The sequence below is a fragment of the Mustela erminea genome, chromosome 3, assembly GCF_009829155.1.
Source record: "Mustela erminea isolate mMusErm1 chromosome 3, mMusErm1.Pri, whole genome shotgun sequence".
In the NCBI taxonomy this organism is placed as follows: domain Eukaryota; kingdom Metazoa; phylum Chordata; class Mammalia; order Carnivora; family Mustelidae; genus Mustela; species Mustela erminea.
Window position 1 is genome coordinate 27,577,406 of NC_045616.1, and position 26,126 is coordinate 27,603,531.

General features: G+C 40.9%; 1 long non-coding RNA gene and 1 other non-coding gene across 2 annotated transcripts; one reads left to right on the forward strand and one right to left on the reverse strand.

The window, feature by feature from the left end:
- Window positions 1-4,242: 4,242 nt before the first annotated feature.
- TRNAK-UUU lies at window positions 4,243-4,315 on the reverse strand. Its single transcript has one exon. It is a non-coding gene; the product is annotated as a tRNA-Lys (tRNA).
- Window positions 4,316-6,452: 2,137 nt separating this feature from the next.
- LOC116585565 lies at window positions 6,453-11,256 on the forward strand. The gene is made up of 3 exons (XR_004283693.1): window positions 6,453-6,546; window positions 9,873-9,970; window positions 11,143-11,256. It is a non-coding gene; the product is annotated as an uncharacterized LOC116585565 (long non-coding RNA).
- Window positions 11,257-26,126: the final 14,870 nt, after the last annotated feature.

A 26,126-nucleotide genomic window follows, 5' to 3' on the forward strand; every position in this document is an offset into this window, starting at 1 on the left:
CATTTCGGGATGCCTGGGTGGCTCAGTTGGTTGGACAACTGCCTTCGGCTCAGGTCATGATCCCGGAGTTCCAGAATCGAGTCCCGCATCGGGCTCCCAGCTCCACGGGGAGTCTGCTTCTCTCTCTGTCTGACCTTCTCCTCGCTCATGCTCTCTCTCACTGTCTCTCTCAAATAAATAAATAAAATCTTTAAAAAAAAAAAACCATTTCTTTCTCACTGTTCTAGAGACTTATAAAAGTCTGAAACTGGGGTGCCTGCGGGGTCAGATTCTTGGTGAGTGTCTTCTTCCTGGTTTTGTCCTTGCCTGGCCTTGCCTGGGTGCACACACTCAGAGAGAGATCCCATGTCTCTTTCTCTTTCCTGAGGGTCTTGATCACATCCTGGAGACCCCCCTCCAAATGCCATCACAAAGGGGAATCAAAGGGGAATAGGACTACAGCATATAATTTGGGGGGAGACACAAATATTCAGCCCACGGCAAATGCCAACCTAATTTCCAGAGGCAGAATGTCTCCTTTATCCTATTGTTACCAGTTACCCATCAATCAATTGATGCTATTGTTTTTCTAATAGAAGAAAGGAGTCACTGAAAGTTGGGTAGTCAGCATGAGTGCCTAGAAAAAAAGGAGACGTCAGAGAAAAAACTTGGCAATACCCACTCAGCATGTCCAGTGGAGAGGGGATAGTCTAGTCCTACAACTCCTATACCCAACCCCCACGGCAATTGACCACAGCTCAGAGGCTGAAAAATCATGTTATTATAGGGGGATGTCATTAAGCATTTAGGCATTACAACTGTCACTCCTCCCTTCTCAACCACCATGGCTCTCGGTCTCTCATTCCATGTTCATTAAACAGCTTCTGATTGTAATGTGCTTTCCCGGACAGATTTTGCAGAGGACAGGAATGTGCTGCTCTTGCAAACTTGCAAAGTCCATGGGATGCCCACATTTCTCCTCTCAGCTAGCTGTCATTCTCATTTATACAAGTCCTCTTCCATCAGCTCGCTCGGTGCATCCTGGATATCTAGAGATTAAACATGGTCTAGGAATGCTGAGAGAGTAAAACAACATCTCTTAACTATTTGCTCACGCATAGACTTTGACCCCTTGCTCACAGTCTTCCTCTTTATCTCACACTCTGCCATCCTCCTGGGTGGTTTAAACACCCAGATGGAAGTCTCTTCCAACGTCTGCTTCTTGGTTCTTTGACATGCAAATGTTTCCATTAGTTTCACCTTCACTTTGCCTTCCCCACCGGCTTGCCCCTGGGGCCAGATCCCCAGACCTCGGTCACCGCCCCCGGAAACTATTTTACATTCCAAATCATTAACTCGTATTTCTTGTTCTCTGACCACAACTGTTTCCTAACTTGCTCGCTCACCACTGTCCTGTCAACGGCTTCCTAAGTTCCTCTAAGGAATCAGAGCCTTTCAGTTTCCTCCCAAATTTTTACAGCCCTTTTCTTAAAGGTATTTCCTCATTCAACTTTCTTTTCTTTTCTTTTCTTTTCTTTTTTTCTTTACCGGTTAAAATAGCACAACATAAAATTTGTCATCTTGGCCATTTTAAAGCGTACAATTTGGTGGCATCAGGTACATCCTCACTGTTGTGCAACCCGCCTCCGGAACTCTTTTCATCTTGCAAAACTGAAACTCTGTACCTATAAACGCTAACTCTCAGTTCCCTCCACCTCTCCCCACCCCCAGACCCTGGCAGTCACCAGTCTACTCTCTGTCTCTTTGGATTTGACTCTTGTAGGTACTTCATTTGTCATACAGTAGTTGCTTCTTTGGGACTGGCTTATTTCACTCAGCGTAATGTCCTCGTCCAAGGTCACCCATGAGTTCATGCGGCGTTCATCCATGTTGTAGTATGTGTGAGAATTTCCTGACTTTTTAAGGCTAAATAGTACCCTATTACATGGATGGACCATATCTTGTGTTTAGCCGTTCGTCTGCTGGTGGGCACTTAGGATGCTTCTACCCTTTGCCTATTGTGAATGTTAGAAACACGGATATACTCATTTATCTTTCTTATTGCTCACAATTTCTGAAAGGCTTTGTAATTTACTCATTTATGAACCAACCCAGTGTTAAAATAATCCCTCAAACGTGTGCCATGTGTCTTCTCCCTTTGCCTTTCCTGAAAATGTGGTGATAACGTAGTGATGATTGTGATGATGGCGATGATGCCGTTTGACCACGCCATTTCATACTTGCAAAATGTTATTCATTGATTGGCTCTGCTCTCCATGGATATGAGTTCTCTATGAAAGCTGGCTAGCTAACATTTATTTACTAAACAGAGAACTATGTGAAGTACTTCCTTATCAGACCAATAATATGGCTGTCAAGTATAGCTTTTCAAGGGATCTGTAGTTAATTGCATGGACAGCTCTCCTCTCCTGGCTTAATGGAAAATTTTACTTCCTTCCTGTCATTGCAGTGATGAGGGGCCATGAGATACCGGTTGCATGGAGAATCGGTTGCATGAAAACTGTGTGTGCATCTCTTCTAGGCTGAAGCAATGAAGGTTTACTTCTGGATTTAGACTCTCTCTTCTGCCTCTGCATCAATGGAGGACACTTGGTCCCGATGGTTCAGCTATAGGATGGTGGAAATGCTAACAAATGATCGCTGGGTAGCCATATGGAAAGGCATTTGCCCTGGATAGTTGCCCAGAACCTCAACAGATATTTTGTAAGCAAGAAATAAACCACTGAGACTTGAGGGATTATTTGTTTCTGGAATATAACCTAGTCTATCCTGACTAATACAGTAGGGGACTATTTAAGCAAAATGTGAGTTGGCATCTGTCCAGTAATCACGCAATAAAAAAAATGAGGCTAGGATGGTTAATACAGAAAGATCCTCTAAATATATTAACTTTAAAAACCAACATACAGAATTGAGTATATATTATGTTACTGTTTATATAAAATACAAATAAATACCAACATATGTATTGAGTATCTGTCCAGATATACCAAAACACTGGTAAGAGGGATTGCCTCTAAGAAAAGGGAGGGAAGACAGACAGATGTGGGGGAGACATTTTTTGCTGCTTGAATACTTCAGAACATTTAGCATTTAAAAATATTTTGAGGGCTGACTGGGTGGCTGAGTGGGTTAAGCCTCTGCCTTCAGCTCAGGTCATGACCTCAGGGTCCTGGGATTGAGTCCCGCATTGGGCTCTCTGCTAGGCAGGGAGCGGGCTTCCTCATCCCTCTCTCTGTCTCTCTGCCTGCCTCTCTGCCTACTTGTGATCTCTCTCTGTCAAATAAATAAAATCTTTAAAAAATATATTTTGAAATAATAAATGTGTACAGAGTACCTGGTGATAAGTAAATAAACATTAAAAACAGTTATGAAAGTCTAAATCAATCCAGGGGTTAGAGGAACAGGAAAAAAAAGAACGAATTTGAGAAATCATGCAGTAATCAGTATGACACAGTTTGTGAACTGGTAAATATCAGGAATACAGGGAAGGAAGAAATCAAAGATAACCATAATGTCAGTTCCACGAGGGCAAGTATTGTAGTCTCTTTTGTTCATTGATAGTACATATGGACTGACTGACTATATAAGGTATCAATTATTATGTTGAAAAAGTGTTTTTGTCCCTTGCCATACATTATGTTTAGAAGTTGGTAATGTCTTTCCGTTTTCATGGAATGAAATTTCAGTAAAGGGTTCCTTTATGTTTAATTTGGCCTACTTGTTACCTTGAAGTGCAGGTAACTATGTAATGAGAACATGATAAAATATAGAACTATACCATGGAAATACAGTATTGAACATAACGCTTTTGCGTTTATCAAACATTAAGTGGTTCAGATTTAAAAGGTCAAAAGGTCTTTAAGAATTAGAGCGCTTGGGTGGCTAAGTCCGTTAAAGGTCTGACTCTTGGTTTCGGCTCAGGTCATGATCTCAGGGTTATGAGATGGAGCCCTGGTGTCCAGCTCTGAGCTCAGGGCAAAGTTGGCTTGAGATTCTCTCTCCCTTTCCCTCTGTCCCTCCTGCTTATTCTCTCTCTCTTTTTCTCAAATAAATAAATAAATAAAATCTTTTTTTTTTTTTTAAAGAAGGTCTTTATGAATCTATGGCAAACTAGAAAAATGTAAGCTGTTTTAGAATTCAGAAATTACTTTACAGAAAATAACATTGGCTTTAAGGAATAATACCATGTGTATAAAGCTATTCCCAATTGTAAAAAATTTTGTTTTTAAGTAAACTCTATACCCAACGTGGGGCTTGAACCCACAACCTTGAGATCAAAAGTGACATGCTCTACCAACTGAGCCAGCCAGGTGCTCCTATTCTTGAATTTTGTTTAAAGGTTTTGGTGTTTTGTTGTTTTTTTTTTTTAAAGATTTTATTTATTCATTTGAAGACAGAGATCACAAGCAGGCAGAGAGGCAGGTAGAGAGAGGGGGAAACAGGCTCCCCGAGGAGCAGAGAGCCCGATGCGGGACTTGATCCCAGGACCTTGAGATCATGACCTGAGCGGAAGGCAGAGGCTCAACCCACTGAGCCACCCAGGCGCCCTAAACGGTTTTGTTTAGGAGCATATTGATGGCTCAGTAGGTTAGCAATCAACTCTTAATTTAGGCTCAGGTCATGATCTCAGTGTTGTGAGGCTGAGGCCCATATACGGCACCATTATCAGCAGAGTCTGCTTGAGATTTTCTCTCTTTCCCTTCCTCTGCCTCTTTCCTTCACTCACTCTGTCTTCTCTAAAATTAAATAATCTTTAAAAAAATAATAATAAATAGGGGCACCTGGGTGGCTCACTGGGTTAAGCCGCTGCCTTTGGCTCAGGTCATGGTCTCAGGGTCCTGGGATCAAGCCCCACATCGGGCTCTCTGCTCAGCTGGGAGCCTGCTTCCTCCTCTCTCTCTCTGCCTGCCTCTCTGCCTACTTATGATCTCTCTCTCTCTCTGTCAAATAAATAAATAAATAAATAAATAAATAAATAAATAAATGCTTTTGTTTAGAAACTTCCAAACAATAGCACTCATTTGTTTCAAGTTGTTACATATTTTGTGCACCTGGTCTGAATTTGGGATCCTTACCCTTCTCTTCTGAATTGTTGGAATTTTGCATACACTATACTGTACACTATAAATACACTATATTTATTTATTTATATACACTATAAATAGCATTGTCCGTTGGAATTACTGTCCTTTCTCTTGAGAATTTTGAAGCTATTTTGACAATGTAAAGCCAACAGTGTCATATGTCATGGAACAATTTCTAATCTGTCAAACACGTAAGAGGAAGACAAGTTGCTTGGTGTGGAGGAAACCCCTTTACGTGTAAGCAGCCCAGTTCTTTCTCTAAATAAAGGTGGAAGGAGTGCTGAGAGTTCTCATGTTACTTGAGGAGGCCGGGGGCGGGGGGATCACCTTTCTTCTTCATGGTCACAGGTAGCCCAGTGACCCAGAAAGGGATATGGGAGGCATCCCCCAGTGGCAGAGTTCTGCCTTCCAGTGACTATGCTATGGGCACCAGAGCAGGTGAAAGTGTATTTGACTCTCCAGTCCACTTGCTTTGTTAATTCCTGATGCCCAGGCTGAGATTAAGAGGCTTTACCATGCTAAGCTGTGGCCTGAAATTCAGCCTCCCTGCTCTGGCCCAGAAGACTTCTGACTAGTGCCTGGTCTTGCAAGACCTCAACATTTTCTGGGCTGTTCCCATATCACACAGCAACTTCGACGTACTGTATGAACTCTAGGCAGAAAGCTTTCCCCCTAAACCTTCTGCTTTCAAATTTGTTTCTGCTTTCCCAACAGCTGACCTCTTTCATAACTTTTTTCTTCATCGTGACTTCTATTCACCCCCTTGATTATGTTGCTTCTGGCTGCTTAAGGGGAACACCTTACCTTGCCCTGCTCAGCCTCCTAATCCTCGCAGGCTTCTGCAGGCAAGCCCTTGCCCTGTACCCTGAGTCCCCCAGTGGGACCTAGGCAAATAAACAGGAGATTTCCAGAGACTATGTTCAAGAACAAGTCACATAATTGGTCACCTCCAGTATCATAAGGAAATATGACAGTGAACTTGTCACTGCATTTGTTAGCATGACATGATATTCTGACCCCTCAAAAGTTAAATCTCATTTCAGTCAATTATAAGGAATTGTCAAAATTCTTTTGCACTGCAGGAATTGTGTTGTCTTGAAACAAACTTGTTTTAAATATAAATTGCTTTCCCAGCACCATAGATTTGTTTAAAACAATGTTTCTGTTTACTTTACTTGTAGGGTGTTAGAATTTTTTTACACACATGCCAGATACTAATTATAAAAATGTTAGATAGTTGATTTTTTACTGCCTTTTTGTGGGATTAAAAAAGGGTGACCAGCACCTCAGTCTCCTTATTTGTATAGAATCCCCCATTGTGCAATCCCTTCCGATACAGAAGTCACGGTAGTCAAGGAAGCCATCTTCCTCTTCCTGGAGGTTTCCATTCAGGCAAGAGACCAAGACTCTCTTCAGAAATTTCTCTTGAGAAATACAGGTCACCTGAGAATCATTCAAGGTGATTTATCTGAGGAATTTATCTTATATATTTTTAAATATTTATCTTTTTGAGGGGTTAAGGGCAGATGGGGAGAGAGAGAGAGAGAGAGAGAATCTCAAGCAGACTCCCTGCTGAGCACATAGCCCAACATAGGGCTCGATCTCATGACTCTGAGGTCACCACCAGAGCCAAAACCAAGAGTGGGATGCTTAACTAACTGTACTACCCAGGTGCCCTGAGGAATTTATCTGAAACGAGGAAGGCAGTTGTCCTCATGCTCCGTCCTTATCAATATCAATTTCTTCAGACTTGTAAAGAGCATCAAGTTTCACAATGCTTTGAGGGATTATCAGAAAAACTCCAACACCACAAAAGATCTGAGTGACCAGAACGGCAATCCCACTATCTCCTGTGTTGTTGCTTCTTGACATGTCTTTGCCCTCTTATCTGGTGGCAACTACATGAACTTTTGGTAGACTCAATTCCCCTAACCATCGCGGTAAGCAGGACCGCCTAATCTATGTGTAAATTAGGAAAAAATGATCTTTCTTCAAGACGCTTTCGGGACATCTGTCAGAAAATTGTTACAATACACTGATCTTATTAGAACAAGACACTTGACTACCTTAAGCCCAAAAATATTTGACATAGCGTGTATATGATTCCATATTGAAAAGACCATCACTTCTGTGTGGCAGACATGACTATAACCTCCTTTTGAATTTGTCTCCCAATGGCATGAAGGGTCACAAGTGGCTAAGAGGACATAGTTGTTTTCAGTTTAGCAGAACCACCATTGTTTACCTGGCAGAAGAAATCTTAGAGTACTAAGAATTCAAAATCAGGGGGCATCTGGGTGGCTCAGTGGGTTCAGGTCATGATCTCAGGGTCCTGGGATCAAGCCCTGCATCAGGCTCTCTGCTCAGCTGGGAGCCTGCTTCCCCCTCTCTCTCTGCCTCTCTGCCTACTTGTGATCTCTCTCTCTCTGTCAAATAAATTAAAAAAAAAAAAAAGAATTCAAAATCAGCGGAACCCCATGCAGGAAGGAAAAGTGGACCATTAGATTTAATAGTGAGAGGTGCCATTGGATTTAACAGTGAGCAGTTTCACCCATTCGTTCTCAGGCCCATATATTATATCACTATTTCTCTCTGGTTCAGAGGACATACCGCATCTACACATTACTGCCCCGGACTGGCACGATGTTTCTCCCTGAGCTACATAACTGAATATTCAATAGGCTTTCTGCTAGTCTGTAAGTCAAACTGCTTTGAAGTGATGTAACATGTGTGACCAGTGATCCCACGGGTATTAGTATAATGCCTTATCTCACTGAAAATTACTATATATATATATATATATATATATATATATATATGACAGACAGAGATCACAAGCAGGCAGAGAGACAGGCAGAGAGAGAGAGGAGGAGGCAGGCTCCCTGCTGAGCAGAGAGCCCGATGCGGGGCTCAATCCCGGGACCCTGGGATCATGACCTGAGCCGAAGGCAGAGGCTCCAACCCACTGAGCCACCCAGGTGCCCCTAAAAATTATAATATTAAAAGCAATGCTTTGAAAGAGAAGTTGCAAATGAGTCAGGCGTTCAGTACATCTATGGACTGTGCTACACTGCAGGTTTATGACAGTCAGGAAAAGCAAATCCAATCCAAAATAAGTGTCCATAACGTGAAGAAATGTAATCAATGGGCTGCCCAGCACCTTTCTGGTCTCATGAGAGTTGGGTCCCACAATGGAGGCTTCCTGCCTGCAGTAATAGCAGGCAGGCCAGCCTTGGAGGGGAAGTCTGAGTAGGCAAGCCTGTGCTTAGGTTCTATGCACGGTAAACCACTTGGTTTATGATCTCATTGCAGGCATAGAGTATCTCGAGGAATGTCCGGTTTTATCACAAACATCTCATTTACAATGGGAGGTTCATGAATGGAGTTTATCAGGACAGGTGTTCAACCCCTCCAGGAACTGATCACAAGCCAAAAGCTGTTTCTCAAAAGGAGAATTATTACTCACCAAAGAGGGTGTGCTTATGCTCAAACATCTTTCCTTCCTCTCTCCCTCACTCCCCCCTTCTCTCTCTCTCTCTCTCTCTTTCTTTCTCTTTTTCCCTCCTTCCTTCCAAATTATTTATTTATTTGAGAGAGAGAGAGAGAGAGAAAGAGAGCATGAGCTGAGAGGTGGGGCGGGGCAGAGGAAGAGGGAGAAGCAGACTTCCCATCAAGCAGGGAACCCGATGCGGGGCTCTGCCTCAGGTCCCTGAGATCATGACCTGAACAGAAGGCTGATGCTTACCGACTGAGCCACCCAGGCACCCCCAGTTTATTGGAATTTTCATTGGGTGTAGACAGCGTTCCAAACTGCTGTGGGACTTTTGAGTCATTCACTAGGTAATAAAGGTCAAATAGTAGAGCAGCCTGCCGTGAAACTTACCTTTCCTAGCCTTCTTAGATCCTGGGTCTTACTCAAAATTTGCAGTCATTTGGGCCATCCTATAAATGAATCAAAGAAGCACACCTGTAGTATACGTTACTTGCAAAATTCAGTGAGGCTGATGGAGCGTTATGCTTTTTCTCTATCACTGTCAGATGCGAGGTATGTTAACTTGCCCTTCGTATTGACAAGGAGATCCCCATGGACTTCAGATGGGTGAGAGGTCCCTCTCAAGTCATTGCTACATTCTTTTACTCGGTATTTTGACAGGAAACAATAATATATTAGAGCAACATGATGCCCAGTGAAAAGATGGGACTATCAAGGACCCAACAGCCAACTGTGGGTTGTCAAGAGCTACGGTGTGCCTGGAGCGCCTGGGTGGCTTAGTCGGTTAAGCATCTGGCTTCGGCTCTGGCCATGATCTCAGGACCCTGGGATCGAGCCCCACACACATGGGGCTCCCTGCTTGGTGGGAAGTCTGCTTCTCCCCTCTACCTCTCCCCTCTCTGCTCGTGGCCTTTCTCTCATGTTCTCTCTCAAATAAATAAAATCTTAAAGAAAAAAAAAAGAGCTACTGTACTTCTGAGACCAGATAAGTAAACTAGTGCTCCTGCCAAGTGAAAAGAACCTTCTGATGTTATTTATTGAAATAGCATTTTTGAAATCAACAGATATAAAATAAAAACTGTCCTTATTTGCTTCAGTAAAGAAATTATATCTGGATTGGCCATTAGAATTTGGAAAATGGATTCAGCCAATGACAATCAGCTGGATAAGGATGTTTAGGAAACATTTGGGAGACTCTGGTGATGTGTGCATAGGTCAAACCAGCTACCTGTGCATCTTCTAAGTCTTGGAAGGTAGCATTTAACTTTGTATTTCCTCCCCACCTTTCCCAGCCTCCTCCTGAGGATATGATATGGATTTTGATTCACTTTCTGTTGGGGAGAGGAAGTTAGAAGAGTTTTCCTTGGTCTTTTCTACCATAATAGCTAAGGTAACCATATAATCTATCGTTAAAACCAGTTCCTTTAAAAAAAGATTTTATTTGGGGCGCCTGGGTGGCTCAGTGGGTTAAAGCCTCTGCCTTCGGCTCAGGTCATGGTCCCAGGGTCCTGGGATTGAGCCCCGCATCGGGCTCTCTGCTCAGCGAGGAGCCTGCTTCCTCCTCTCTCTCTCTGTCTGCCTCTCTGCCTACTTGTGATCTCTCTCTCTGTGTGTCAAATAAATAAATAAAATTTAAAAAAAAAGATTTTATTTATTTATTTGACAGAGAGAGAGAGACAGCAAGAGAGGAAACACAAGTAGGTGGAGTGGGAATGGGAGAAGCAGGCCTCCCGATGAGCCTGGAGCCTGACACAGGGCTGGATCCCAGGACCTTGGGATCATGATCTGAGCTGAAGGCAGACGCTTAATCAACTGAGCAACCCAGGTGCCCCAGGAGAAAGAGTCTTAAGCAGACTCCACACCCACCATGGAGCCTGATGTTGAAGGTAGATCTCAGGACCCTCAGATCATGACCCTGAGCCTAAATCCAAGAGTTGGATTCTTGACAAACTGAGTCACCCAGGCGCCCCCACTACCTGAGCTCTTTCAGCCTCCCCACTAACCAGTGAACCCCACCAATGAGGATGGTCTCTCCCCATTCCCAGAAATCAGTGTTAAGCTTAGAGCCAAAATCCAACAATCCCTGAGAGGTGTCAGTATTTGTTTTCCCCACTGCGCTGTCAATCTGGTACATGAACACTTTCCTTGTGGAAAGCAGGAAAGGAAATCCCAGAACACACTAGCTTATTACAAGGTGCTTTCCTAAGTGCATCGGGCCTCATCCCAATGTGCTAGGAATGAATGCCTGTGTATAGACTGAGGTCTGAGAATTAGGGGAAAAGCTGAGACTGCTGTAGGAGCTGAAAACAGGCCTCTTCAAGCCCAGAGGGGTGTTGCTGTTGTTATAGAAATCAAATAGAACCTCCATGGGCTCTTCTCCAGGGACTCTAATTATAGGCCTGGAGATGATCAGGGTTGGTGGAGGTCAGCACACAGATTCAGATTTCTCTAGCTTGATAACTTCCTCAGGTAGGGTTCTTACAGGCGCTTTTCCAAAGAGGAGAGAGACAACCCTCTGAGACATTCCATTCCTTCCAAATTTCTTTATTCCTATTCTCATAGATCCAATCTTTTTCAATCATGGCTCTACTTTTCACACAAGAGACCGAGAGGAGCTGAGGATTCCGCTGATATTACTCAACAACCCACTGGATCAGATGCTGTATTTTATTCTGGCCAGCAACTTAAAGAGATAAAAGGTTTTGTGTGTTTATTTAATTAATTAATTATTAATTAATTAATTAATTTGGGTAAGCACTGCTATAGGAGTTTGTTGTCATTCACTAACCTTAAGCTTTCTGGAACCAACTGAAACAACCATTTCATCCAATTTTTCTCAATCTCCTAATCCTAGGTTAAGCCTGAGATTTGTGGTCCACACTGGGACACTTTGGAGAGTGAAATGGGCACACTGAAGAAAATTATGCTAGTGTAAGAAGCTTACAATATCCAGGAGACACTAGACATAGGATCCCTCAACTCATGCTCTTTAGACTGTCCTATGGCATTAGCCGTGTGGTCGCCCAAAGTCTTATTATCTTCAGTGGAAATTTCAATCCAGATGACAATTTGATTCAATCTGAATGAAAAGGTTGCCAGAGAGGCATGCCTTAATACTTGCTTACTTTGATTTTAAGTCTAAGCATACCAAATAACCAGTCCCAGACTCTCTGCCTTTCCATAAGGATCTATTGCTAGAAATTTCCCTATTTTCACTCATCTTACAATTTCTTATCAATTAGGGTATTAGTATCAAATGATATCTAACAGAGAGTGTTGGACTGCCTGGATTCCCATTAAGTAACTGTTCAACTTAAAGGATGGTATATTCTGGACTGCCCAGAAGATGTGATGTAGGGTCATAAAACTTTGGTTATATGGCCTCTGATACCAATATCAGATCTACCACAAAAATGGCAGAACTGCTCTCATTTAGTTATATTTTGACATCTAATTACTATCACATGTTTTAAAGGACCACAGCCTAATTTTTAAAAGTTTACACAAAGCTTTGGCTTTCTGCATTAATGAAGACATACTACTTAGTCATTTAAATGTGTTTTGGCCAAGGCAGTATATCTGGGTAACTTGTAGATTCAATTGTATGGTTTAGAGCTAAAGCTTTTGTTTTTCTGTTTTGCTTTCACTACCTAGACAAAAAGAATAATTCCAATGTGTACAGTAAGATAATAAAGAACAATGCCAATGGAATCACAAATGTGGCAAAAAGGAATCATTTTCACACTTTGGAGGAGAAGGGAATCACAATCTATCCTCTGGCTCTAGAGCAGGATTTCCTCATTAATAAGTGACGAAATGAATTTGGTGAATTAGCAAGTAACTTCCAGCCCCCAGTAATTCTATGAGTTTATAAAACTCCAGCATGGAAAAATATCTGAAGAGCTAATCATTCCATGTTAGAAAAGGAGAGTTATTGCAATTCATTAAAATAATGTCCCTACAAAGCTCAGGGTGTTTTTTCTGCTTTTGTTTTCTCATGCATACGGGAGAGGTGGACTGGAAGGAAAAGAGCTGTCAGGCTTATTCCATGCTTTGGCAGAAGGAAGTCCATGTAGGCGTAGTTCAGGAAATCACTCTGTCACCAGTCTGGAAGGTTCTGAAAAGAGGTGCTTGACAAGAGAGTGAGCATGCTGAAATAGAGGGAACCACCCATATGGACACTGCAGATTTCAGTTTGGGTGTGGTGCTGTTGGCTTTTTCCTTTTTGACGTGGATTACACCCTTTCCAGGCGGAGTTGGATCTCAAGTCTTTCCTAGGATGGGACTCTACCATTTTGCAACAAGATATACATTTCCTATGTGGTTACAAAAAACTTCGCCTTGGGAATAGGAACTGTGACTCAGGATCCAAATGTTGCCCTCTAGAAAACTGAATGATCTTTTCATGTTTCTATTTTGAAAAGTTCTTTGACCGGTTTTTTTTTCAAATGGCCCATCTTAGTTCCTTTGAAGTCAAATAATTGTGGCCTCTTTTGGATGTAAGCCTTGAAACACAGAAAATGTTTCCCAGAAACTATGTTTTACAAAAGAAACTAAAGAAAAGAAGTATTTAACAGCAGATGTCTTACAACTGCTTTGGTGATTCAGAGGCAGACACCGTTCCTCTTCTGCCATATTGGCTCGGTGTGTTTGTGTGTGTGTGTGTGTGTGTGTGTGTGTGGTCTCTAGGATTTGATTAAGGACGGCGAAAAACAATATTATAAGATCAAGAATAGAAACAGAGATTTGTCCTTGGGAAGTCTTTTTTGTTGACTTGCTCAAAAACTACTGAACTTCCACTTACCAAGCAAAACTCTGCAATTTGATGTTCCTTTATTTTGAATCCAGGTTTCCCAGTTGAAAATGTGGACTTTGATCTTTATCTGTGAATTGCTCAACGTAAGCCCCAACATGTTCCATTTTGTAAGAAATTACTGTGCTCCACTTCTGGAATGAATTTCCCCAGGGCTTCTTAAATGGTTTGTGCTTTAATGCATGATAGTTTAAAATTTTTCAAATTTGATCAATTCCTTTTAAATTTGAATGAGATTCTGCTTTTCCTCCTGTCCTCAGATAATGCTATTGATTCATGGTCCATGGGGCATGCACTTGGAGTAGATTTTGTAGCACTGGTGATGAGAATCCATCCAGACCTGGGCACTCTCGGTCACTTCTCCTCGGGACTAAACGTGCTGCCATTACGACACTCCTGTCGTATTTAGCTGTAAGTCAGAGCCAAACCTGCACGTTCACATGGGTCCTGCTCTTAGCCTGGGTCACCTTGGCACGATTTTCTGACCTGCAGAATTAACTGACAGCAGACAGTTATTTTCATCTTTGAAGTAGATCCAGGCTTTTGCTGTCTCGTTTTCTCTTCACATTTCCTTAGGTTGGAGTTGCTTTATTTGCTAATATTTCCTAGCTTAGGTTGAGTTTCAAGCCAAGGACATTACTGCAAGAGTAGCAAGAATAGAAAGTCAATACCATATTGATTGCCTGTGAGAGTGATTATGAATAACTTCAGTTTCCTCTTTGTAGTTTTAGGCTCATTGTTCTATCTTCCCCATTTATGGCTTTCCGAGTTTTTATAATGAAAATGTTGTGATTGAATCAAAGACGTGGAAGAAAATTATCTTGTCTGTACAAGTCTGTAAATTCTTAAATGGTGTGCTTTTTTTTTTTTTTAAATCTTTCATTACGTACAAAAAAAGAATTATTTTCCTCTTCAGTTTTTTTCCATAAGAAAAACATCATTTTCGTGGTCACATTTGTAATAAAATGTCCATGTTTAACCTGATCTAATTTAAAGTAAAACTATTCACCTGTTCACAATAATTTTCACTCCATTTCCATACTGAAAAAAAAATGTAAGATAATGAATTTATTTTAGTTCTGGCATTCCTTTCAAACTTTGAGCATGAGAAAATAATATTTAGCAAACCTATGAACTTAGAAATGTGTTAAATTTTAAAGAGACCATAGAGAACTAGGTCAAGCCCTAGGCATTTTTGGACTTAGGAGAATGTATTCTTTAGCTGTCAGGAAGTGGGGAGGTAGGAGGGGGATGGAGGAATCTAGCCTTGCTAGGCTCCTAGAGAAATATCAGTCTGCAGATAGAGGGTGGCTTTGGGGGAATTCTTTAAACTGCAGGGACATTGATCCAGACTCTACCTTTGGGAAAGATGATTTGGAAAAGAACGGGAATCTTGCTGTCATCTTCAATGCTGAATCATTTATGCTACTTCAGTTGCAGGCAACAGAAATGACCTTAGCTAGTATAAATGAGAAGCAATTCACTAGAGGGCTATGGATATTTCCAAAATCCAGGAAATGCTTAAGACAGAGATCTCAGTAAGGACTGGCATCGGAACACCGATGATGATCTGGGTGTCCACTTAAGTCCAGACTCAGGATTGAAACAGTATCAATTATTTGTCATCCCTTCTGTCTTTCCTTTGAGATTTAAATGCTGAGAGAGAAAGACATTGAGAGGATAGCTTGCCTAGCTGGACCTAGGGCAGGCAAGGTTCTTTGAGGGACATACTGCTATGACTTTATTCATGGGAGATGGGAGGGATCTCCAAAGAAAACAGGAAACTAGTACCAGAAGGGCAGGAAAAAACCAACAGATCCCCTATCGGCCATATTCTTTTCCCCCTTGCATTCTAGGACTTGTCATAGTCATTGTCTGTCCCCATAGCCTCATAGCCCTGTACTCTTGACACTGTCCTCAACTCTTCCCCAACATTTCCACTATAGGTTTACCCCACACAAGGGATTTTTAAAACTCCAGTTCAGCTCTGAGAGGACGGTGGGTTGAGTTCTTAATTTGATTAGGCTATGCCTTGTGGTTTACTTTCCGCATAGGCTCTGCCTCACTCCTGAGGTTCTGCCATCTTATTACTGAGATTCCAATTCTAGGGACTATGACCTCATCTTATTTCTTGGATCTGAGAAGGAATAAAACCCGGATGTGCTGCCCTGTTCTCTACCAGAAAACTCCCAGGAGCTCTCTGTCTGATTGCTTCTAGATTTTCCAGCACCATGCTTGGTGCTTCCTCCATCAGAATACTTCGGATATTCCTGGTGGGATCCTGCTGATGCCAACTGATTGTCTGCCAAATTCTCTCTCTTTTTAAAAAATACAGAAACACCTTTTTATACAGTCTGGCTCATCCAGTGTTCCCATTTAATTCTGCCTCTTAAATTCATTTTAGTCAATATTGAATAGATATAAAATCCTAAGGATAATTTATGTAAAGTTTAAAGACATATCAAACAAAGAATGACCTCTAAAGGACCAGCCACTCGGTTTAAGAAACAGGATGCAACGTTATTCTCTCTGTCTTTTTTCCTCACTAGATATTGGTGTTTTATTATTTTTATTTTTTAAAGTTTTTATTTAAATTTCAGTTTGTAAACATATAATGTTAATATTTGGTTCAGATGTACAATATAGTGATTCTACACTTCTATATAACACCAGGGGCTCATCATAACAATGATGAGCTCCTTAACCCCATGAATGTGCTCCTTAATCCCCATGAACAATTTCCTCCATCACCCCACCCACCACCCCGCTAGTAACTATCACCTTGTTCCCTAGAGTTAAGAGTGTCTTTGTTGGGGCACCTAGGTGGCTCAGTGGGTTAAAGCCTCTACCTTCGGCTCAGGTCATGATCCCAGAGTCCTGGGACGGAGCCCCACATCAGGCTCTCTGCTCAGCGGGGAGCATGCTTCCTCCTCTCTCTCTCTCTGCCTGCCTCTCTGCCTCCTTGTGATCTCTGTCTGTCAAATAAATAAATAAAATCTTTAAAAAAAAAGTGTGTTTGCTTCTCTCTATTTTTCCCCTTTGCTCATTCACTGTGTTCCTTAAATTCCACATATGAATGAAATCATAAGGTATCTGTACCATAATACTCTGTAGCTCTGTCCCTGTCATTGCAAATGGCAAGATTTCGCTCTTCCTTATAGCTGAGTAATATTCCATCGTATGTACACATACCATATCTTCTTTGTCCACATCATTTTGATTCATCAAAGCAAGAACGACTATCCAATGGGGAAAATAATGTCTTTTCAACAAATGGTTGGGATAACTGGACAGCAACATGCCAAAGAATGAAACTGGACTATTTCTTACACCATACACAAAAATACATTCAAAATGGATTAAAGACCTAACCGTGAAACTGGAAACCATACAAATCCTGGAAAAGAACAAAGGAAGTAACCCCTTTGACCTTGGTCGTAGCAACTTCTTTCTAGATGTCTCCTCAGGCAAGGGAAATAAAAGCAAAAATAAACTATTAGAATGACATCAAAATAAGAAACCTCTGCATGGCAAAGGAAACAATCAACAAAAATGTCATTCTCAAGGTAATTCTCTGCCTCGCTGGTCAGAATGGGTGCACCCCACGTTTAAGTGCACAAAAACTGTGTTAGAACCTCAGCTCTAATATTGCTAGTTTGGTCTTAGATTACCACACCTCTCTGAGCCTTAACTCAAACCTCCTAAGTTTAAATTGGACGATAGCAGAGTTAGCACTCATAGATGGAAGTGTCCTTTTATCTGATGGCTCCCAGTGGGTGTCTAGCACTCTGCCCTTCCTCTTATACTTGCTTCCCATAGCTTTAACCAACCTGTTTAAGACCACTTTGCCCCGAAGTGGGATGTTCACAGGTAGTTGGACTGGAAATCCTTAAATCCTTTTCAAACAAACACAAGATTGGCCTTAAAGCAGAGCCCAGTGGGGACCTAGGGGTCTTGATGAGGGAAAGAAAGATACACAGAGCATTATTTGAGGATTCATTACCCCACCCCTAAGTTACAAGGTTACATACAGAACTCAAGGTATCAGAACAGGAGATGATCCATCCTCAACCGGACCACTGAAACACTGATCCCAGTTAAACCTCCCTCCCCCCACTCCCCCGCCCCAAAACAAAAAAACCTCCCTCCATCTCATACCAGTGTTTGCTCCGGCCTACTAAATCATCTTTGTTGTGGGTCAGTCCTTGCTGGTGCACACATCTCAATTATAGAATTTATTACGCTAGATGTTTACTATTTGCTTAAATGTCTTCCTTTACCCTAGGTCGAGCCCCTCAAATGTAGAAATCTTTCTTGCTTCCTTTATGTTGTCATCTCCCTGTCTGCAGCACTGTGACTGACTTCTTAGGAGGTGCTCAATCCATGTTTGTTTCATGACAGATGGAGAGTCAGGATTCAGCCCACCCAGGCTTTCTCAACATCACTTTGATCTAAAAATAGCAATTAAGTATTACATGTGCAAAAAACCTAGCTCTAAGACTGCTGCTTTGATACTAAAAAGAATCAATAATCAAATTGCACACGTGAGTCATAAAAACAAACAATGGTGTCAAATTGCCTTTTTGTGTAAATTTTAAAACCCTTAGCCTGTATCCCAAATGTTATTCCAACATTAGCTACAACCCAGTTCTGATTCTCTCTTTCAGGCTGTTTCAGGCTTATTGAGTGGGCAGGGAGAATACTTTATATTCAGCCAGTAACTGAGAGCAGGAGCTCTTAATGGGAACACCGAATTTCCCCTACAGCGTCCACCTACACCCCTCGTTGTTCCCTACCCCCAGGGTGCTGTGACAGTATGAGGGTGGGGAATGCACTACAATATTGGCAGCCAGAACCACACCCAGAAGGTAGTTAATTTCAGTGTAAACTGTTAAGTCCACGTGAATTGCCACCCATAGCTAAAATTCCCTGGCTTATATAAGACCATTTGTTTTCTTTTTTTTTTTTTTTCTTAAAAGAAACCCCATTCTGCCAGCAATCAGAATTACTCAAAATTCTAACAATTGTGACATTGTCTTGCAAAGATTATGAAGGCCCTTTAAACACCCAATTTAGGCAAAAGGTCTGTAAATATGTAAAACGTTGCATTCAATTAGGAAAAAAAAACAGAATTTAACATATCAGATTCTAAGGAGGACATAATAAGTACTTTAACAGTTACTGTGTGTGGGTTGATTCTGCAGTGGCTGAACAGCTCAGAATTTTGAAAGAGCAGTATTTCTATGTATGGGTAGGGGGTGGGAAGGGCTGTCCTATATGCAGGCAGCCAAGAGGCAAATATACTTGTGATTGCAGCCTAGAGGAAAACGTTCGTAGCACTTATGAGAGTAAAACAATTAAACATAGACTTCTCGTCATCCTTATGCCTTAAAGCCAGGGTTAGTAACCTAAAACACATAGTCTAATTCTGGCTTGCTTAAAAGGGTCCTAAAGAATTCCTGGTCCAGCTCTCACCAGCCCAAACTAGATCCAACCAGACACAGTTTGAGGATTTGAGATACTGTAACTTCCCTTTTTCCCCCAAAGCCACTGGGGGAGTCCTGGGTACAAACAAAATTGTACCACTCAACTCCATTCCAGTTCCTGAATTTAGAATTCAACTGTGGTTGGCTTTATGTGAGGAAGAGACAGCTAGATGACATTTTAATAGGTGAATTCCAAAATGTGTTACTCTGAAAAATGTGAATCTCTGGGCTTTTTAGGCATACTGTGCATTCAGTCAGCCTTCTCTCATGGGTTCTTATTGTGTTTAAAGGCCTTAAGAAAGTGAAACCTATTGGTTTTGGAGGGGTGGGGAGGATAAAATCATATTCAAAGGCAATTTAAATCTAGAAGTCTTTTTTTCCCTAAGATTTTAAAAATTTATTTATTTGACAGAGAGAGATCACTAGTAGGCAGAGAGGCGGGGTGCGGGGGGGAGCAGGCTCCTCTCTGAGCAGAGAACTGGACGTGGCCCTTGATCCCAGGACCCTGGGATCATGAGTGGAGCTGAAGGCAGGGCTTAACCCACTGAGCCAACCAGTGGAAGTCTTTTTTAAGGGAGGATAATTATTATTAGGGTAAGTGCAGTAGAGAAAAGAACCATCTGAAAATAAAACCATGATCACACAAAAAACATCAATCAAGTAACAATTTTTAAATATACAAAAATGCTTGGAAATGTATGGGTGTGTGGCAGGAAGAGACCCCAGTGGGAATACTCTTGGAAGAAGACAAGATCCTTGGGAAAAAGTCTGTGCTCTTGGGGAAAAGACAATTTGGCATCCCAGGAAACTCATTCATGGAGATAAGAGAAGCAATCACTTTCAGAGTTTAAGCCCAGGGATTCTGGGAAGGTTTGTCTGCAACAAAATTCTCACCTACATTTTGGTATCTCTTCCCCTTGAAATTGTTCCTGGAGAGATTCTTGCGGGCAAATAGTGCGAAGGGTGTACCCACCAAGTATCATGATAGATGTTGCAAATATCCCCAGAAGTGGTAATGCATTGTTATTATCACTGTTGGATTGTTTCCTCTAACACCTAAAGACATAGACATTCAATGAAAGTTAAGACAGGGAGATCATTTTGGAGCCTGGTCCACTGCCTTAAAACTATGACAGCACCTGGTGGGGTTTGAAAAGACAGGAAAGGTTCCCATGTATTGGAGAAGGTAGAAGTAGGATGGTGGGAGTTAGGGGATGGGGTGGAGAAGGCATTCTATTTAAATCAGATTTTTTCTTAGGATTTTAGAATGATTTTAGTTTTAGGGGCACCTGGGTGGTCAGTCAGCTAAGTGGCTGACTCTTGATTTTGGTTCAGGTAATGATCTCAAGGTTGTGTTATCAACCTTGAGTCAAACTCCATGCTCAGTGGCGAGTGTGCTTCAGATTTTTTCTCTCTCCCTCTGCCCTCCCACCGCACTCTCTTTCTCAAATAAATAAATTAATTTTTTTTTTAAAGAACTATTTTCATTTCAGTTTTCCAAAGTTAGGACAGAGATGACATTTTATGTTATCTGGTAGTTTCCCCCAAACACTCGACGAAATTTGAAGTGACAAGAACATGAGCTTCAGAATTAGAATCCAATTCTAAACCACTCTCCATGTCACACAAGGATTGAACTCTCCGAAACTAACTGGGGCTAACAACACATCTAGTGGACATATGTCGATTACCTATCCAGCATTCCGTTCTGTGGTCTGCTGTTTTAGGAAAATCCTGTTATTTCCCAGCTAGTGGAAGTCTGGCAAGGATGAAACCCAATCTTAACTCTAAGAGTTGAGTTTAATGTGTGCAAGCCAATCATTTCATCCAATACAGGCTACAGCTCTATGGAGAGACATTGGGGGGGCGCTTCTGGGAGATGTGCTAACTCTTCTGCTCTCAGAGACATTCTCTACCCCATTATATGGTGCCATGTGTTGACATGAGTCTTGGAATGACTGTAGCCATATACTACCAGAAGGAAGTCAGCTGAAATTGAATTTGACACACAAGACAGAGGTAAGAAAACTATAGAGAAATTCAGCCAGAGGAGTCTTGAAACTATACTAAAATCTCATCTACCTCTGGACTCTTGAGTTATACAAGCTCGTAAATTCCTTTTGTTACCTAACCTGGGCTTGGTTTATGTTCTGTTACTTGCCACCAAAAGATTGCTAACCAATATATGAATTTCTTGTGGGTTTTGTGAAGATTATGGTCTAGCACAAGGCGATGTATATAAGTATTACTTCGAGAAATGATAGTTCCTTTACAAAATTAAATTAGTAAATACATGGTGAATACCCATTACACTGTTATATATAAGACATAGTACCATAGCATACTTACTTATGCAAATAAGTAAGACTGGATCCCTGCTCTCAAGGAGTTCATATATACTAACTAGTATATACTAGTCTTTCAGTAAGTCCTTGGCTATCACTAAAGAAGTATAAGCAAATAGATACTGGGTTCTTTCATATGGAATAGAAAGATTACTTAGAATTGAAAAAGATCATTCATGAATATAGAAACTTGACTATAATGCTAAGTTACCTGAACATATTAATGAGGACTATAATAAGTAAAGCAGTCTAATAATTTCTTTAGAAATGTACTGGGGCACTTGGGTGGCTCAGTGGGTTAAGCCTCTGCCTTTGGTTCAGGTCATGATCTCAGAGTTCTGGGATCGAGTCCCGCATCAGGCTCTCTGCTCGGCAGGGAGCCTGCTTCCTCCTCTCTCTCTCTACTCTCTCTCTCTCTCTCTGACCCTACTTGTGATCTCTCTCTCTGTCAAATAAATAAAATCTTTAAAAAAAAAAAAAAAGAAACTTACAAATCAGGGCACATTGGTGGCTCAGTTGGTTTAGTATCAGACTCTTGGTTTCGGTTCAGATCATAATCTCAGGGTCATGAGGTCAAACCTTGTATCAGGCTCCACACTCATTGAGAAATATGCTTGAGATTCTCTTCCCCTCTCTTTGCCCCTCTCCCCACCTCTCTATAAATAAATATTAAAAAAAAAAAACACCTTACAAATAGCATAGAATCAGTGTTAGATAGGTTTAAACTATGTTTTTTAATTCTTCACAAATTCCTGTAACTGTTAGGGCTTTTTAATTAATTTATTTGACAGAGATCACAAGTAGGCAGAGAGGCAGGCAGAGAGAGAGGGGGAAGCAGGATCCCCGCCGAGCAGAGAACCCGATGAAGGACTCGATCCCAGGACCCCGAGATCATGACCCGAGCCAAAGGCAGAGGCTCAACCCACTGAGCCACCCAGGTGCCCCTTTTCTTGGTATATTTAAAAATACAAGCATTCTTCTCTTCTGTGATTCAGAAGAACTCTGAAGTAAGTACAGCACAACTTCAAACATGTTCTATTTAAATAAATTTAACACAGTTCTAAAGAATCTGTGGATATTTCGCAACACAGAAGCATTCTTTTCAAGATTTCCAGTTGAAACTATGCTGCTGCTAGTGTTTTTGGAGTAGGAGAGTACTATTTTTAGAGCCCAAATACAGTTGCTATTATAAGCATTTTCTTAAGAGTAGTAATACTCATCAGTAAATATTACTTAAAATTCAGTTGGCTTTTGTAGTGAGTTAGATTCGTTCCTTGATAGTTTGGGAAATACTACCGAGTGTATTGTTATGATTCTATCTAAAGTGCTTACACTAGCATCACACTGAATTGGTATTATAACAACTATGTGCGTCGTTTAACTTTGCAAATTTGATCATAGTAATTTTCTTCTGCTATGTCATTCTCTGCACATGGGGGCACCAACCCTGAATTGGGTGGGCCTTAAAAGTAAGTTAGAATGCAGGGTGCCTGGGTGGCTCAGTCGGTTGACTCTTGGTTACGTCTCAGGTCATGATCTCGGGGTCATGAGATCGAGCCCTCCATCGGGCTCCACACTTAGTAGGGAGTCTTCTTGAGATTCTTTCTCTCTTTCCTTCTGCCCCACTCCCCATATGTGCACTCTCTCTCAAATAAATAAATCTTTTTTAAAAAGTAAGTAAGAATGCATCAATAAAAAATTTAGAAAATATCACCAAAGTGGTAATTAGGCTGGCTTCAAAAACAATAAGCACAAGACACAAGCTATACCTAAAATAATTTTCTCTGTTATTTCAATGCAAGCCACTTGAGCAAAATGATGTGTGACTCTCTTTTAGGATCTCAAATGTTGGCCTATTTAAGTGAAATTTCAATAAGGAGTTTCAATAAATAGTATCTGGTTTCACTTTCACAGGCAAAAATTAATCAATAATGAGTGTGTGGAATTAAAATAGCTCTCTCCCAGGTAGGAAACAATATCCATGGAAGCAAGATGGTTTTTCAACGAATGATAATTGAAAAAGAAAAGAAGGAAGATAAAGTAATAACAGAAGGAATAAATACATGTTACTGCTAATCACTACCCTCATGTCTTATTCAATTTAGGGCTGATGGATGATAAAATGTTCTGTGCTTGCCTAAGCATTTGAGCCTAACCTTTTGAATCTCCCATTTGATTGAACACTACAGCTGCCCTCTAAGTTTCACAAATTTTTCACAGGCTACATCCTACAACATCAGACATAAACAACTTTGCTTTACCTTGAAAACATGAAGCAGAGAGGTAAACACCAAGAAAAGACAAGCTGGCCAGCAGCTATTACAAAGAAAAATCCTTTGTTCCCTGTTTCATGTTGTTGGTTTGTTTTTTCCTCTTTGTTCATTTGTGCTGTATCAGCTTGAGGTCAATTCCAATGATGAATGGTTCTGTCTCCTCGTCTTCCTCATCTTCATAGTAAATCCTTGCCCGCTTATGCAGAATTCAAGTAATTCAAGACCTTTTGGAACTGAGTCAGTCCCTGTGCATCTGTGTTTAAAATGAAGGTCATTTTCAAACAAGACAAGGTGGTGTAGACCTCTTCTCCCCATTCGTTCCTGCTAAGTATAACTATGAACCTTGGAAATGATGCAAAAGATGACCAAAGGAGAAACATAAAATGTGTTTAGAAGAAAGGTGGCTTGGGATCCCAGACTGTAGGAACAACATAATCTCAAGGCATCTCATGTACTTCTACCCAACAGAGGAAAGCCACCCAGACCCAGAGTTTCTTGACTTTCAGCCTAGAAATTGAAGCTCCCTCAGGTGGGCTCATTCCTTCCCCCAGATTACACTGGAGTCCCTCTAACAACATCAAATGAACCTGACATCACCAGTAAAGGGGAACAGATTGGGAACTCTGATAGACCAGAGCAGGTACTGTTTTTCTCTGCTGGGTCTGGGATTCTCCTTTTCAATATTTTTCCATTGAGAGATACTGAGGTCGATAGGCAGAGCTAGCAAGAGAGACCCAGTAGACTGATCTGGGAGACCTCTCTGTCCTCCACAGGCCTAAAACTCTCCTCCCTCATTCGGAAATACCCAGTGCAGCAGGGGGAGGCAGGGTGGGGAGTGACCAGTACGGATACCTCTTTTAAGGATGAATTCATACCAATTTTACACAATCTCTTCCAGATAAAAGAAAAGGAGATGATGCTTCCCAACTTATTTTATGAGACTTGTGTTATCCTGATACCAAAATCAGACAATGTCAAAACCAAAAAACCAAGGAAACAGCAAATGTACAGACTAATAGTTTCTATGATGCAAAAATCTTTAATCAAATATTAGCAAACAAATTCCAACAGTGTGTTAAAAAAATTATATACCATGATCAAGAGGGATTTATTCCAGTTTTACAGGGCTGGTTAAATATTCCAAGAATTAATCCACATAATTTACCACATCAGTAGGGTAAAGAAGAGAAATCATAACATCATAGCAGTTGACGCAGAAAAAGCATTTAACTACAAAATCTCATACCTGTTCATGATCAAAATGTCCAGCAAGTTAGGAATAGCAGGTAATTAACAGAACCTGATAAAGAGCATCTATACAAAACCTGCAACTAATATCACAACTTAATGGTAGAAGACTAATGTCAAGGTAAGGACACCCACTCTCACCATCTTAATCAACATAGTACTGGAAGTTCTAATCACTGTGATAAGGCAAGAAAAAGAAAAAAAAAGGCATACCTTTTGGAAAGGAAGAAATAAAATGATCTCTATTGGCAGATAACATGATTGTCTACACAGAAAATCCTAAGAAATCTACAAAACAAAATTCCACAAACTATCAAGGGAGTTCAGCAAGATCCAAGAGAACAAGATCAACACCCCAAAATCAAACACATTTCTATATATTAACAATAGATATGCAGAAAATCCAATTATTAATGCAATTAGCATTTATAATTGCTCCAAAGAAAAGGAAATTCTTAGATATGCACACAATAAGACATGTACAGAATCTGTATGCTGAAAATTCTAAAATGCTAAAAATTCTAAAACGACCACAAAGAAAATCAAAGAAGACATAAGAGACATACCATATTCATAGAATGGAAGTCTCAGTTGAGTAAACGTATCAGTTCTCCTCAAATCATTCTGACACTTGATTTCGGCTCAGGTCATGACGTCAGGACCTTGGAATTTAGTGCTCCCTCCCACCCCTTTTGGGCTCTACACTCAGCAGGGAGTCTGCTTGGGGATTCTCTCTCCCTCCCCTTTTGCCCCTCCCCCTGTTTTCTCTCTCTCTCCCTCTCTCTCAAATAAATAAATAAAATCTTTAAAAATAAAAATAAAAATAAAAGAAAGTAGAGGGCACCTGGGTGGCTCAGTTGGTTGGGCGAGACTGCCTTTGGCTTGGATCATGATCCCGGAATCCCAGCTCCACGGGGAGTCTGCTTCTCCCTCTGACCTTCTTCCCTCACATGCTCTCTCTCACTGTCTCTCTCTCAAATAAACAAATAAAGTCTTAAAAAAAAAAGAAAAAAGAAAGTAGAGATCCTTGTAGTGTAGTTACCACAACTGTGGTGGATATATAAACTTGCACAAGTGAAAATATTGTATAGAAGTTCACATACACACCCAACAGATTACAAGGGAAGCAGAGGAAATCTGAATAAAATTGGTGGGTTTCATTAATGTCAATATTCTGGTTGTGATATTATCCTATAATTGAGCAAAATGTTATCATTGGAGTAAACACAGCACAAGGGGTCTCTCTGTATTTTATCTTATAAATGCATGTGAATCTTTAATTGTTTCAATAGAAATTTCAGAAAGACAGAAAAAGACAGAAAGTCAGCTTTATACACCGAAGCTTAGAGTTTATAAATTTAGGACAATTAAGGGAAGCAGT